This window comes from Pezoporus occidentalis, unplaced genomic scaffold (genome assembly GCF_034315485.1).
Source record: "Pezoporus occidentalis ecotype Australia unplaced genomic scaffold, CSIRO_AGI_Poc_V1 ctg4, whole genome shotgun sequence".
NCBI lineage: Eukaryota > Metazoa > Chordata > Aves > Psittaciformes > Psittacidae > Pezoporus > Pezoporus occidentalis.
The window spans coordinates 27,597,975-27,614,311 of NW_026915724.1; the positions used below are offsets into that span (position 1 = coordinate 27,597,975).

General features: G+C 36.7%; 1 long non-coding RNA gene across 1 annotated transcript in view; it reads left to right on the top strand.

The window, feature by feature from the left end:
* LOC134171169 (uncharacterized) overlaps positions 1-16,018 on the top strand; it is a 149,463-nt gene extending 133,445 nt beyond the window's left edge. Inside the window, exon 3 of the long non-coding RNA XR_009967529.1 lies at positions 15,082-16,018. This is a non-coding gene — a long non-coding RNA (uncharacterized LOC134171169). The remainder of the gene's footprint in view (positions 1-15,081) is intronic.
* The last annotated feature ends 319 nt before the right edge of the window (positions 16,019-16,337 follow it).

Here is a 16,337-nt window from a genome sequence, read left to right on the forward strand (position 1 = left end):
GGCAGTAGCAGCAGCCAAGCTCAGAGAAGGCCCCTTCAAACAGCCCTATATGGTGACAACAGCCCTGCTTCTTCTGTCTTATCCAGCAGACCTCATCTAAACCATGTCGGCTAGAATCATGGAAGTTATAATGGGGTGAATTCAGGGAGGTCAAACCTATGGTATATAACAAGTGAAACAATTTTTGTATCTGCTGTTTTTCTAGCAGAGCTTTACATTTTGTGACTGTAAAGCTGTTTTCCCACAAAGACTGCTGCTCTTTATGGCTGCCAGGTGTATCGTGATACAGATATATATATATATATATATATTTCTTACCCTTCTCACTATTCTGTTCCTAACACGAATGAAGTGCTGAACAAAGACCACCAAGGTTTATACTTCAGATTTGTAATATTTAGTGTTTTCCTAAAGCCATTGTCATTGACACTAGTTATAGCATGAGAATGACCTTTGAAGAAATTTGTTGAGTAATGTGTCTGCTAAGAGAGAGATGGAGAGAAAGGCTCCCAGACCTTCACATGAAAAAATTCTCCTTATGGCACCACATGAGAAAAGGAGAGCCAACACGCCTGAGAAAAGCTGCACATTTATGCACATTAATAAAAGCTGTTGTGGTATTTGTTATAGTTTCATTCTTGAATGAAAATTAATATACTCAAATAAAAAAGAGGTAGAAATCCAAAGTAGCCTGGCCAGTGGACTGAATCCCACTCATACAGCAGTAGAGGGAGGAGCTTGTTCACTGAGGATGAAAAGAAAAGGGAGGCAGGGTGAAGGGTAAAGAAAGCAAGCAAAGAATCAAGGTCCAAGCACTTGAAAAACTGTACTGAACTTCTTTGAAGAGGACAAGTCAGGGAGGGGACACTCCAACAGTGTAAGTTCATGGCTATCTGTACCTTTCATTACTGAGGTTGCCCACAGATTTGGAGGCCATACTCTTAAAGGTGCCTTGGTCTCATGCCCATTGTCAGTGGTCTAAACCAGCAAACCCTGTAACTAAAATCAAAACGAAGTGTCTGCAAGGCAAAAAGAACAAATAGCTTACAAAAAACATGTGAAAATGCTAAAAGGACATGCCAGTTATGGAGATACAGAAGACAACCATGTGCTTCCTCAGACTCAGTCACTGAGCTCCTAATCATCCGATTCAAGGCAGCCAAGCAGCAACAAACCAGAGCCATGGCACAGGTGGCTTGTTACAAACCAAAGGTGTTAGTCATACATATTCAGCTCTTCTTCATTGTTAATATGTCGTCGTTAGGTACAAGCTCTTGCTTGAAGTTTTTGGATTGTTGTTCTTTTACTTTCATATCCAGACCCTACATAAGACTAAATACGTGTGCACATGCAGAGCAGAAAAACAGAAATAGCTAAAGAAAATGAGAAAGTAACAACTTGACCAAGGTGTAATTAATTTTTCACGTTCCAGACAGTAAGACAAGCTTACAGGAGACTATATCTTTCAAATAAATTAAATATTATAGGTAACAGGCCACCTGCAGATAAAAGATGACTTAAGAAAATTCTATTATAATTAAGATTAAAATAAAAAACGATTCAAAATTCTTTATTTACTTTTCCATAGGTATATGCTTTATGACATTCTAGTAGCAATGACTTATATTCCAGCCAAGAAAAAAAAAAAAAAAAAGAATGTAAATAATATGCTGGAATTGGATTTGAAATGAAAAAGCTTTCTTATGTTTAATGGGATTATATAATTATATATCTATTTTAATACAAATCCCATGCCATCTGATGTTGTGCTCAGATTTAAAGATGGGGGAAGGAGGGAGGAAAGGGGAACGTTTGGATTTATGGCATTTGTCTTCCCAAGTAGCTGCTACACATTATGAAGCCTGCTTTCCTGGAAATGGCTGAACATCTGCCTGCTGATGGGAAGCAGTGAATTGATTACTTCTTTTATTTTGCTTGTGTATGCAGCTTTGCTTTACCTATTAAACTGTCTTTATCTCAACCCATGGTTCTGTTGTTTTTTGCGCTCCTGATTATCTTTCTCGTCCCACTGCGTGGTGGGTCTGAGCAGTGAGCAGAACTCAGGAGTGAAAAGAAAGCACACCTTTCCAAGTTTTCCTAGTGAGGGAAAAACATGGCATAATTTCCACAAAACCTTATTGTAAAAGTTATAGTAAAAAGAAATTTGGGAGGGAGCTCTTGTTTGTCTGTTTACTTTTTGCAGACAAGGGCCAGAAATAGCAATTCTGATTTTATTTCTGTAAAGAAAATCAGAACTAATGGGGTTAGTTCAGACTCAGGTCTAGTACATTCTTTTTATAAGTAAGTGTGACAAATAGCAAAGAAAGACAGAGAAAGTTAAGGTAGCAAGCAAATAAAACTCAACAGTTCAAGTTTCCATGGCACAAGCTAGTCTGTCAGTGTTTCTTCACATTTCACTATATTACTACAAAAGACCAGTAGACATTAAGAATTACTGTCATCAGGAAAAAAAAACCACACATCCCAAGAGTAAGCATTCACCCCTTGTGAAACTTATTGCAAATTAAGGTCATCAGGTACTGTAAATAAATTTTAAGACAAACTTGTTATGTATGTAATGATAAAAAAAATCTCATGCTTTAAGAATTGAGACTTTTTTCTCTGCCGTGTGGTACATTATATTACTGTGGCACTTGAATAAATTCATTTCTGGGATTCAGCAGAAGATACAGTCCAGTGATGGAGTCTGCTTTAGGCAGGTCATAGGATTTGGTGAACCTGTGGTTTGATCAAGTGAAACAACTGGTATGTTCCAAACCCAGAACTGGGGTTCTGTGAGAGTGGCATCTTTAATTTTTTTTTTTTTCACAAATACTTGCTCCATGAGATTCTAGACATTAAAATTGGAAGTAAAATTATAGATAAAACCAGTTGCTCTGTCCTCTGTGCAAATATACTGAAAATGAAAAATGAAACATTTAAAGGCAAGATTAAAACGTAACTTCAAATAATCAGGATATTCAGAATTATATACCTTTATGGCTTTTCTAGGAATTTTGATTGTATTACAAGAAAATATTAAAGCATTTGCAGGTAGTTAATTTTTACTCTGAAGGTGGTTGTGTTCTGTTTAGAGGGCTGAAGGGGATTATCACTTTGCAAAAAATATTGTCCTTTCACAAAAATCATATTGGAGAAAATTTGACTTCAAAATTAAACTAAGGAACTCTACAAGTGTTTGGGGTTTTAATATATGGCTTTGCTTATTACCAAAGCAACTGTCATGAAATTGTTTAATCTCTCAGAACTGACCACATAACAACTGAAGTACTAATATCATCATTTGGTCTTGATCAGGCTGTAGGAAGTGGGACCCTTTCTTCATAAATATGTTGACTGATTGGAAGAAATGAAAAAGATCTTACTTTGTTTATCATAGGTCAGTTTCTTTCTAGATAGTGATCAGGTTTGAAATTAAAAACTTAGCTCAGTCTTTTCCATGTTCTCTGCCTTTGAGAAGATGAATCTACATCCTCTTTCCCAGGTTTGTAAAACCTGAGGTAGCTGAGAAGTTGGAAAAATGTACTAAAATTCTATTTAATCTGTTGATGACCACGTATTTTAGTTACCTTTGTACATTGCCACTGTATTGTCTTGCTAGAATTTTTTTCTGTCTGGAAGTATTTAGCACTGGCTGATTTTCCCTCTACCTTAAGTGAATCAGTAAGTTTATTGCAAATCCAACTTCAAGAAGAAATTTCATATGAATTTGAGAGTGCGTAGAGGTTGTTTTTTTTTGTTTGTTTTTTTTTTTTTTTTAAGGTAGTAGTGGTTTGGTTTGGGGGAAAGGGGGATGGGTTTGTGTGTGTTTGTGTGTGTGTTTTTGTTTTGGTCATTTGTTAAATGGTTTTTTGTTGTGTTTTTTTTTCTCTCTCTCATGTCAAGTTTGACAAGTAAAACTTTCCCTTTCTATGTACAGAGTTTGACCTCTAAAGAACACCATGGACATAATTCCACTAAGAGTAAGTATAACCTTAAGATATCAATACTACAGACTAATATTTTAAAATAAAAGTATACAAAGCTCATAGTAACTAAAAGCTGCCTTGAGACTGTTTTGTTTTTCTCTTGTATCTTTGGTGACAATTCATGTTTTCTTAATGACCTACTTTAACAATCATTGAGCCTTTACTGAACAAGCCTTTTGGCACCTAGAGATTTCTAGGAGATCAATATACTATAAGGACTTTCTTTATTCTGCCACCTTCACTGTCTCTTGCTGTGAGACACACTGGCTATGGTTAATGAAATCATAATTAACATTGATATAAATGGCATATCAAAGTACATTTATACCTCAATATATATATAGGTCTTAAGTTTATGGTGAGAAATATTCCATTCTGTGTTTTGAGTTATGACTTTCTTAGACATAGGCATGCAAAAATACAACATTCACCTACTAGAAATGTAGAAAACAATTCTGCTATATTTTAAACAGAGCTGTCTCACTTTACACTGGAGTCTGAGAATTTCTGCCATTACCACTGCTTATCAGAGAGGGAAGTAACCTTCATACTTGAGACATCATTTATGTGTAAGCTGTTTAACAGTCCTCTAGACCATATTGGTTTTAAGACTTTTGTGTGAAATCTTTCTGATCTTTTTCTATGAAATTCTAAATTAAAAACACCTACAGAAAAACCCAGTTCCTTTGGTTCTCACTGAATATTGTGTGCTCAAGCTTATTCCCTCAATAGATGCCTAGTACTCTCAAATACTCTCAAAACTCTGTGAGTTCCTTCAAAATGTATCCACTGGAGAAAGAGATTCTTTTGACTTTACAAGAAGCTTTGTGTACAATGAACTATAAAGATCTAATGTTCTTTTAGCCACAAAGTCATTGCACAGGGTAATATATCAATCACTTGTGGTATAATGAAGCACAAGAGTTTTCCCAGGGCACAACTTGTGCCTCAGTAGGGCACTTGGCTTAGAGTGTGCTTCCTTCTAGGGATGTGGTTTAGTATTTGGTAGCAACATTAAACCAGTGAATAAGATCAAACAATTTAATTCAGAATATTTATTTATTTATGATTAAAGAATATCTGTGTTATTGTAGTTGTCTGAATCTTTTTTTGAGTTAGAATTTACCTAGAAAAAGGGTCTTATGATAAACTCATTCTTACAACCCTATGTTGTTTGCTGTCATTAAGGAGGAAACAAAAAAATGCGGTCAACAAGAATTTGTCTTTCTGTTAAGGTTATTTTAAAGCTCCTTTCCTCAGGGATAATTGTACTTCATCTAATATAAGTAGGCCTAGTTTATGAAATGCTTATTGTTCAATTTACTGATTTTTACATTAGTAAAACACTTACTTTAAAGAAGTGTGATATTGAAAATATTATGGAAGCTTTTTTGGAGTGACTTGTTTAAACAAGTTAGTATCTTTTCAGCAGTTGCCTTTCTTGGAGATTGTTTGGCATTTTGTTTGTTTGGTTTTGCTTTATTTTTTAAGAGGGTGTTAAGTAAAAATAAAAACCAACAAACAAAATATAGTGAAGATTAAAAATATTAAGTATGGCTTCTGGACTGATCTCAACAGAACACTCAACAGGTTTATTTTTGCTTTTTGGTAAATAGAATAAGTAAAGGAAGGAATTAGAATAATACTCTGACCACCAACTCCACAAATCAATGTGTGTTGAGCATAAACCCTCAGGAAATAGGAAATCAAATCTATCTTTTTCCACATCAGAATGTGACAAACATATTTGCTGCCTCAGGATTTCAGCATGTTCCCTGATGCTACTGCTTTCCACTTCTAAGTACTCTGAAGGCACACTTTGTTCCTGAATACACTAGGCATCTTAGAAATAATCACTAAGGTCTCAGTTTATGTCAGCAGAGTTTCATTCTATTGCCTTAAAGTGATTCTTAACTCAAGGCTGGGTAAAGCAAAATGTTTATGCAAGATAGAGATTAAAAATAAATTAAAGGGATTCAAGTTATTAATCTACTTCCATTAAGTTTAAATCATAAAGGTATATCTTTTGTTATCTACCTGATGTCATGATCCCCATCATTCAGAGATTCTGTAATTCTGAAAGCTATTTACCTCAAGACACATCTTTCAGAGGAAAATCATTTGCAGTAGAGCAGCTAGCTTTAGTAGACAATTCTTTTCAGAGTGTTAATTATTTCTTTAATTATTATGTAGAAGATAACATAAATGGCTAGAATAATTAAAATAAGAATTATTACCCTTTGAAATTCTCTCTTCATTTAACTATATGCTGTCTTTTTCACCAGTTAGCACTTTTCATACAGAAAAACACCTCTCTTGGGACATATTTCAGTGTGAAAAAGACTTTTGCTCTTCATCAGCCTGTGCAATGATGGTGTGCTTTATTCAAAAAACAAAACAATCCTGATGAGCTAAATGCTCACAGTTCATTATTGGCTCCTTACTGACGTGGCTGTAACTGACCACATGGCACTGAGAAATGGGGCTTGGATATAAAAAGATAGAGTAGAGCTTCATTTGAAGAAAGAGTTGCCTCTGTTTCACACGCATTTCTTAACTTCCAGAGTGTTCTGGTGAGTAAGAGCTCTGGCAAGTGTCTTTTTCAAACTGTACAGGACATAGGTTTGCTCGATGAGAAATAAAACAAACACATTTTCTGTGTGTGGCCCAGGAACATCTGAAGATGAGGGAATTTAGCAAAGGCTTCCGCAGCACAGACAAGGAAGGCAAACCTGAAAACAAGGAATGCGATGAGCATAAAGGCTTCCAAAATGGCAGGTTCTAGGCTAAAATTCCAGAGTTTGAGATTGCCTGTTGGAGCACCCTGTTAAGAAAAGGTAACATCATGTTCTAAAGCAGCATTGTGTGCCACAAAACAGTGTTCAGCTACGCTTAACACTAGTTGAACGAATAGGCTGAATTTGCTAAAATAGAGAAGGTGGTTTACTTTGTGAGATTTTGAGAAAGTGTTCATTTCTTTACACACAAACAACGTGACACATCTTAGATTTTTCCCACATGTCCAGACTATAGTGGCACAGTGTCAGGCAGCATAGCATAATCACCTGCCATTCTGTGTGTTTGTGATTAGGAGTGACTGGTTAAGTTTTCATAAGACTTGCAAGCATTTTTACCACAGTATCTCTGATCTAGCCCTCTAATGGCTCAACTCTTCACTGGTCCCATTTGAAGCGTGTCGATGCTACTTCAGATAGGCAGGAAAGGTGGTTCAGCTGTGTGAGTCCTCAGGACAGTCCCACAGATTGCCTGCATACCCATAGGAGACACCTCTGATGGTTCAGAGGCATGGCTCTGTCACCTATTAGCCCTCCACACACCGAGTTTGGAAACTGTGTTCTTTTTTTAGTGAAGGTAGGGACAAATGTACCTGAAAACATCTTGATACCAAGTTTAAACAAAGGCTGACACACTCTGTTTTTAGGTCACTAATAGATGAGGACTTGGAAACACTTTGTGCTGGCTCACAAAGACAGGATGTCTGCAGGGATGCTGAGAGAAGATTCATGTAGCGACTTGCAGAGAAGACTCTGCAGGAAAGAGATAATTCTTATATCTATTTTCTGACACAGAAGCTGAGGAAGTAAATGGTCCAAGTTTACTATGTTCTGAGTTAAAGAAAGTTTAAAGCATGATGATAAAAATGCTTTTGTGAAGCTTTCTTAAGAGCAGATTTGAACAGAGAACTTAACCGCAATTTTATTGCATGTTGTTTATACCAGTTCAGTTTTCTGCAAATGAGCAAGCATGGGTGAATAATTCCAACAGTTAGCACTGTAACTGCACAAGATAAGGACAAGCACAAAGATGAGAAGAATTTAATGGTCTGCCATCTGATTCATTGAGTCAATGAGATGTTAATACTATGATTTTTAATAATATGTATTTTTAATAGAATACATTCTCAGTGAACTTAAAATTCTCATTTGGATAATATTTAGAAAGAGCATGCAACAGAACAAAAAGTCTCACTTTCTTATTCTTTGTGGTTATGTTACTGCATTTGTGTACAGCAGTGACATTTTCTTATATCACTGATGTACTTTTTCCTTCATATGGCATTTGTGTCATGTGCTCTTCCATTACAAACTAGGTAATAGGGAAGACTTAATAATAAAACAGTGTAGCAGGAGAGGAAAAAGTGAAGATATGAAAGAGGTAAAATACTTCTTAGCAGTGGTGTCTTGAATCCCAAATTTTAAATTCTCATAGTGTCTATTCCTTTAAAGCTTCACCTGGGAGAGTTGTAATGATATCTACTGTGTTTCTTTAAACTGAAATTTTATTTACTTTTGAAAAGAACTTTGTTCATTATGCAAGGATAAATTAAGCATCTGCTAATTGTTCTTCTCCCTGACTCAATTAATTGTCATAAAGACATTTCATTCTACTAAACTAGGCATTTAAGCTAATAAAGTTAAAGGCCAGATCCCGCTCCTATTTACACTCCTTGAATCCATTCAGGTGTTTGTACTACATCCACCACCAGAACATGGGTCCAGATGCACAGAAAAAAAACTGTGTTTTTAATTGATGAAGGGAAAGGATTATAAACCCTATTTATACAGCTGCAAAATAAAAACTGCTGTTCTGACTAGTTGGTTGGCTAAGGTAAGCCCTGTTCAGTGATCTCTTTGGCCTTACTGAGATTTATGTTATCTGGCATGAACCCCTTTCTGAAAATTTCTAAGTAATTTTCTTTCATTAAAATAATATGAGTAGTTAAAGTCTTTTAACCAATATCTCTGTTATTCTCAACTCTTATCAAACATGCAGCTGGTCCAGATTCAAAGGCTACCGTTCCAGCATGGATTCAGATTCATATCTACTGCCTAGCGAAGCTATAGAGAATCACATAGTGGAGAAGCTCTCATTTCTTCCTTGCAGAACTGCCACTTTCAATTGATACTTAAATGTTTGTTAGACCAGAGACAGACAGTGAGACTGTGTTCTCACTGAAAAGAAGGATGGTTTTGCTTAGTGATTGGAAGGGGTCTTACCTCCCACTTATTTTGCTAGTGACTGTTTAAAGCTCTTCTTTCCAGTCACTCTTTCAGATCAGGTGGAAAAGGCCTGTCATATGTTTTTATTTCCAGAGATCTTTAGAGGTTGAATGAGGGCTATGACATTGATGATTTCAAAATAGGAAATAGGTGGGTTTTAACTTAATGATGTTTGTGAGTTTGGCACCTGGGTAGAATTTTAGTTGTAAAGATGTAATTGTGCCCATGACCCCAGTGTTTCCAATTGCATCTAGGCAGCTTTTCAATAAAACCCTTACATGAACAGTATGAATTTGCTATTGGCTGGGCTCTGGGCCTTGATTTAGGCTGACAAGTTGTCGTGGTTTCAGCCCAGCCAGTAAATCAGAGCCATACAGCCGCTCACTCCCTCCCTCCCCACTTTCTTCCTCCCTCCTCTCCTGAGGGGTGGGGAGGAGAATGGAAAGAATGTAACTCCCATGGGTAGAGATAAGAACAGTCCAGTAACTAAGGTATAACACAAATCACTACTGCTACCACAGATAATAATAGTGATAAGGGAAATAACAAGGGAAGCGAATACAGTCGCTCACCACCCACAGACAGATACCTAGCCCAACCCGAGCAGTGATCTAGCCCTTCAGGGTAACTGCCCCAGTTTATATGATGGGCATGACGTGCTGTGGTACAGAATACTTCTTTGGCTGGTTTGGGTCAGGTGTCCTGTCTCTGCTTCCTCCCAGCCTCCCCTCTTCCCTGACAGAGCATGAGACTCAGAAAGTCCTTGGTCAGAGTAAACATTACTGAGCAACAACTAAAACCATCGGTGTTACCAACGCTGTTTCCACGCTGAAAGTTGAAACCACAGCGCTTCATCAGCTACTAAGAAGGACAAAAATGACTGCTACTGCTGAACCCAGGACATCAGTATTTACTTCAAAAAATACTTCAATGTATTTTATCACGAATTCTTGCATATCTTATTTTGAGTTGTCTGGAACTGCAGAAGCTAGAATTCCCTCTGCATTGGCAATAACTAGTAAAATCATTGTTAGAGGCTTGATCTAACATAGGATTGGTAAATTTTACCTTTAATTTTTTAGAAGGAACCATCATACTTGTGTCCTACCATTCCTTAGGGAAACTGAGTAAATTTTTAAACTTAGTCCAATCCTGAACATAATTTTTTGCTCAGGAGACATTAATTTGATTTGTGACATCTCTCTAATGGCAAAAATCATCTTAGATTGTTAGAGTACTGTAACAGTATATGGTTGGGTTGTTTTTTTTCCCTAATCTTAAAACAAAAAGAAGAAAATTAAAACAAAAGAAAGCAACAAGTTCCCTGCCCCTGCCCTGTCTGAACTGTGCAAATACTAGTAATGAATGCCTCTGCAATAGGTGTCAGTACCACCAATTATGCCAATCACTGAATAGAAATCTAAGAAGTACAGGTACCTTCCTAAACTTCTCCTTAAAATATGAATTGTCTTATAAATATCTATTTGAAAAACTACAATTTTGGATATTTCTTTAAATTTGTATGTCTGTCCTGGGTTCAGCAGTAGCAGTCATGTTTTTTTTTCTTTGTGTTAGCTGGTGCAGTGCTGTGTTTTGACTTCCAGCTTGAGAACAGTGTTGGTGAAGCCGATGTTTTCAGTTGTTGCTAAGTGATGTTTACCCTGACCAAGGACTTTGTGAGGCTCATGCTCTGCCAGGGAGGAGGGGAAGCTGTGAGGAAGCAGGGACGGGGCGCCTGACCCGGGCTAGCCGGGGAGGTATTCCATACGGCTATGAATATTCCATATTCACCCACGTCATGCCGGGGGTGAAGGGTAACTGGGAGTTACCCGGAAGGACACGGGCTTCCGGGTGGAACTCGTTTTCTTGGCCGGTGGTATCGTATTCTCTTCCCTTGTTATTTTCCCTTATCATTGTTGCAGTTGATAGTAGCAGTGGTGATTTGTGTTGTACATTGGTTGCTGGACTGTTCTTGTCTCAACCCGTAGGAGTTGCACTCTCTCGATCCTCCTCCTCGTTCCTCCGGGAGTGGGGAAGGGGAGAGCCCAGGTGGGGGGGGGACACGGACCTCGATTGTTGTCAGCTCGGCACCACTCACTGGGAGTGAGTGAACAAGTTACCTGACTGGGTTTAAACCACGACAATGTCAGAAAAACTCCCTTAGTTATTAGTGTACATGTTTAAGGATAAAAGGAAGCAACTCCATAGTCCATGGCATATTGAGCTAGTTTTCACTACAACTTGATTTCTTTTCTGATTAGAAAATCTGAAGTTGTCCATAAAAAAAAAGTTTTGATTTCTGCTTTTAATATTCTAAATAAGAAATGCCTTGCCAAAAATATTTAGTCACTATGATGTTGAGATGCTTCAGATTCTTTTGTCATTCTTTAGTCTGCAATTTTATATGATCTGCCATACATCTCTCATTTCTTCTCTCCATCATTCATGAGGAGGGGGTGAAGATAGGGGGTGTGATGGCTGACTGGTTGGTCTGATTAGTAGACTTATCTTTATTCTGAGAAATCTAGATATTCCATAGTTTTAGAGAACAGGACATCGGAAATTTCTTCCATGTGGGTAGGTGTCTTGCATAGTATGTTTTAGTTCACAAGTGGATAAGGTATTTCTGATATCTAGGAATCTCTATAATAAACCTTTAATTTTGGAAAAATCCAGAAACTTCTGTCAGCACTCACTTTATAGTCCAGTACTTCAATCTGCATTCTGCTCGTGCTCATGCATCATTTTCAGTGACTCCAATGAGAATGTCACTGCAGCATGAGAGCTGAAGGAAAAAGCACTGTGTGCTCAGTCTAATATTCACTGAAGTTGGTCAGAAGCTTCATACGTACCTCTCAGTGCAGCACTAGGCAAAACCAACTGTGCTCCACTGCAGTGGTTTTATTTCATAAATAAAGGTCATACTTGGATAAACCAATAAATAAAACACTGGTAATACCCACTCTGGTTTTGTACATTCATAACAGCCTTCATTTAAAAATACATTTTTAATGAGCAACCCAGCAGTGCTTGACCAGCGTATTTATGTAGTGTAATTACACTTACTGTAATTTGAAAAACACATCTGTCATTGTTCGATATGTCTCCTGTGGCTGCAGTCCTGGTCCATGTTTTCTATAATAGAAACATACGAAAGCCCACTACAGTTCTGTGTTATTCTCACTGCACCTGCCTGGTTAAAAATCCATTGCCACTACAGGAGTATCAGATAGTTTTCAAGCACTTAAGAGTTACTAGAGCTGGTAGGGGTGATAAATTTATTTTCCTTCTTTTTGATCTGTGTTAAATAATGAATATTGATGGTGATATACCTGTGTAAATCTTGAAAACATTCACTCTGCTGTCTTTGCACACATAAAAATGTACTTGCTGTGTATGCACAGAGTGAGCCTGCAAAGCAAATGTGTCTTCTTATTATTGCTGGAAAAAGGACCATGATGACGGGAATGCTTGTGTGAGTTTTTCTTCCATTTTTTTTGTTTTCCTGCACAAGACTCATGTCTCAAGTAGAATTAAGGAGATTTATCGCTATACTGGCATTAAAGTTATGGGTGTTTGGTTATCTGATATGATTGCACATGGTATACTGTACAATATAGGCAAAATTCAAATAAACATAGATGCACGGTGGGAGAAGCCAGTGTTTCATTGGCAGCAAACTGGAGTACAGCACCACTGTCCCCCTGTACTGACAAACTCACCAGCAGGACAGGACATTTAGTCCATTGACAGCAGGTGGCACAAACTGGTTTGAAGCAGGACAAGCAATGATACAACATTGTGGCATATAGGAGCAGCAAAACAGGAGTGTATAATTAAGACATTATCTGTTGTTTTTAATTTTCATGACATGCACAAATTAACAGGTTTGTAAGCTATGGCTTTCAGCTCTGAATGAGGGGTCCCTAAGCTGAAAATTGCTTTGAGCCAGTTTTTTCTTCATGAGAAACTTTAGCTGCTTTATTCCAAAGGCCAGATATACTGTTGGAGTTCCCTGTTGCTTACTTTGTTTACTGTCTCCATGTTTATTATTTATTTTCTCATCTCCTTATGTCTGGTGTTGTAGGTACTGAAAATGGAGGGGAGAACTAAATGGACACAAGATTGCTAAAGAAAAGGACAATGAAAAAGTAGGGGGTAACAACTTACCCTACTGTAATATCAAATTAGCTAGATGATGAGATATATTTAACCAAATAATATAATTTAAGAAGTAAGGAACATATTCCCTTCTTATTCTTCAGTATGACTACTGTCTGCTGCTTGGTCAAATTTGATTATTACTGTCCCAAGAGTGACTTAGAGAAGAATTACTGTAGATGACCCCGATTTATTTCCTGCAAAGAGGGACACTGTCTTCTAACTCCATCAACTTTTTATGCAAGAGAACTTTCAGACCCAGTACCACTTCTAAGAACAACACCACCAGCAAAATTTCAATTGCCAGAAGTTAACCTAAATCTTTTTGAAAGATATGGATGCTCTTGCCATGCTGGTGTATATTGTTATCTTAAAGATGTTAATGAAGAATGAGTGCTTACACAAACAAAACAAACCCCAAGCTCCTTTATTTCATACCCTTCACTTATAAATAATTACAGAACACCTTTGTAATTGTACTTTTGTCTAAATATTTACAGATCTCATTACATATTCCCTCCTAGATGTCTTTCATATTCTAGGAGCTCTCATTTTGCAACTTCTAGAATAGACAACTCATAATCACATAATAAATTTCAGTTTTTGTGGGCAGACAAAAATATTTGGTTTATGTATGAATATATAATCATACAGAGAGCACCATATACCAGGTATGTAGCACAACAAGATGTGTTTAGATTTTTAGATGGACATATACAATGTCAATTTATATTACTACTTTAACTTATAAAGAAACACTGAGTGATGAAGCATGAATATACACTGAAAACTAACTTTTCAAACCTGAAGTAAACTCTACTGAACTGAGCAGCAGTAACATTAAATGCCCTTCAATAGTGGAACCCAAGAGATTCTGGAATACCATGGACTCAGGTGATTTTGTTATTTGTTTTTTCACAGACATTCGATAATTTTGTGTAAATCATAGAATAGTCTATGATTCTAGAGTTAGAAAGGACCTTAAGATCATCTAGTCCCAACACCCTTGCCATGGGCAAGGACACCTCACACTAAATCGTATCACCCAAGGTCTCGTCCAACCTAGTCTTGAACACTGCCAGGGATGGAGCATTCACAACCTCCCTAGGCAACCTATTCCTGTGCCTCAGCACCCTAACAGGAAAGAATTTCCTCTTATATCCAATCGAAACTTCCCCTGTTTAAGTTTGAACCCGTTACCCCTTGTCCTATCACTACAGTCCCTAATGAAGAGTCCCTCCCCAGCATCCCTATAGGCCCCCTTCAGATACTGGAAGGCTCCTATGAGGTCTCCATGCAGCCTTCTCTTCTCCAGGCTGAACAGCCCCAGCTTTCTCAGCCTGTCTTCATATGGGAGTTACTCCAGTCCCCTGATCATCCTCGTGGCTCTCCTCTGGACTTGTTCCAGCAGGTTTTTCTGTAATTAGAATACTGGGTTATCTACTCACTGTCAGGCTAATATTTTACTGTTCTGTCACTGGCAGTATTACTAGAATAGTAATACTGACCATAATCTGGGACATATGTTTCAGCTAGATGGAATTTATGTTTTTCTATCTTGTAACTAATAATTGTTTCTTCTGTGCATCATGTAGATGATTGATTACCAATCTAAAGCTTGTTAAAGTATACTAAACTATGCCTCGGCAAAGTTATTTTTGGTCAAGCAGGCAATAACAAACAAAAATTTCATTTGAGCACTCATGTCTTAAGTAATTTCCTTTGCCAAGTAATAGCAACAAGATCTTTGGGAGAGCACTGTTTAAGATACTAGTTCAAATATTATTGTATACTTCTGAATGTGTAAAATTATTTTTATAAGTCTGTGTATCATTAACAACCTAATTAGAAGTAATGATTTTGCCTATATGTATAAATATAATATATATATATTTCCTTTTCTTGTTTAGATATATGCATAAAATCCATGGGTTGGAGCTGATTTGTATTTTGGATTAAGATTGCATCATCAGCTGTCAAGACCTCAATATATGGAACCTGAGTGGCACATGCAAGCAATACAAAAAGACACGTCATTAATCTACCTGTTGTAAGAAAAGAATAGAGAAATTAAAGATAGAATGAGAAGTAGAAAACACAACATAGCTAACATACATATATAAAGCAGTTTAACTCAACTCCAGGCAGCCATCGATAAAAAACAGTAAGGCTAAACAAAACATGGTATAAGATGGTATGCAGATTTTTATGGAAGTATTTGATTCAGAGATGAACAAGATTTTTTTGTAACTCCTTGCATTATGTGCGATGTCATTTAGGTCAGTAAATGAATCTTCTCTCTCCATTAAAAGTAATATTCAATGTCTGAATTCCTCTAATTAGGTCTTACCTAACACCCAGGAAATATTCTTCGAATAACTCAACGCTTTTGTCAAGTTGTCCATATTCACTATTTTTTATTACTAAAAGTAAATCAGAAGCAATTCCACATAAGATACTGGATTTACATTAATATACACCCAGTATCTGAAAGAAAATGAAGCTGTATCATGTTGCATTATTTTGAGTAACATGTACTAAATATCATGAAGCTTTCATTTAAATTGGATAGGAAGTATGGATCTGGAAAGCAATAAGACTTCAGGATTAGATTTTTTATTTTATTTTTTTACAAATGTTTATTTATTCAAAATGTGGCATCTATAAAGTTGCATTACAGAATTTACCTGTGTCCTGGGTAGCATTGTGAGAATTCTTTAGGAGATATTCACTGTGCTAAAATGAAATAAATACATTCCTTAATGTTCAATATGACTGAAATGCAAAAACACCTCTTAGTGAAATAGTGATAAGTGCAAATTAAAATAAATATTAAATGTTGTTCCAACAATACAGAATAGTGAATGTAGTGAGTGGTGTTGCCTTAATATTAAGACAGCATTAATAAAATAATATTAGAAATTACAGTTTTCTACCTTGCTGAAGAATAGTTTATGTAACCTCAACAGAAACATTTTGAACTAAACAGTATTGGTTAAACATAGAATTGCAAACAAAGCGCTGGACCATTTTTGCAAAAGCAACTGGATTGATATTTTGTTGTAATTAAAGGCACCAGAGCAATTACTTCTATTAAAAAACTTCCTCTTAGAAATCTTTCCATTTCTGGAGCTTGTGTTTATATGAAATATAAATCTTTTTACCA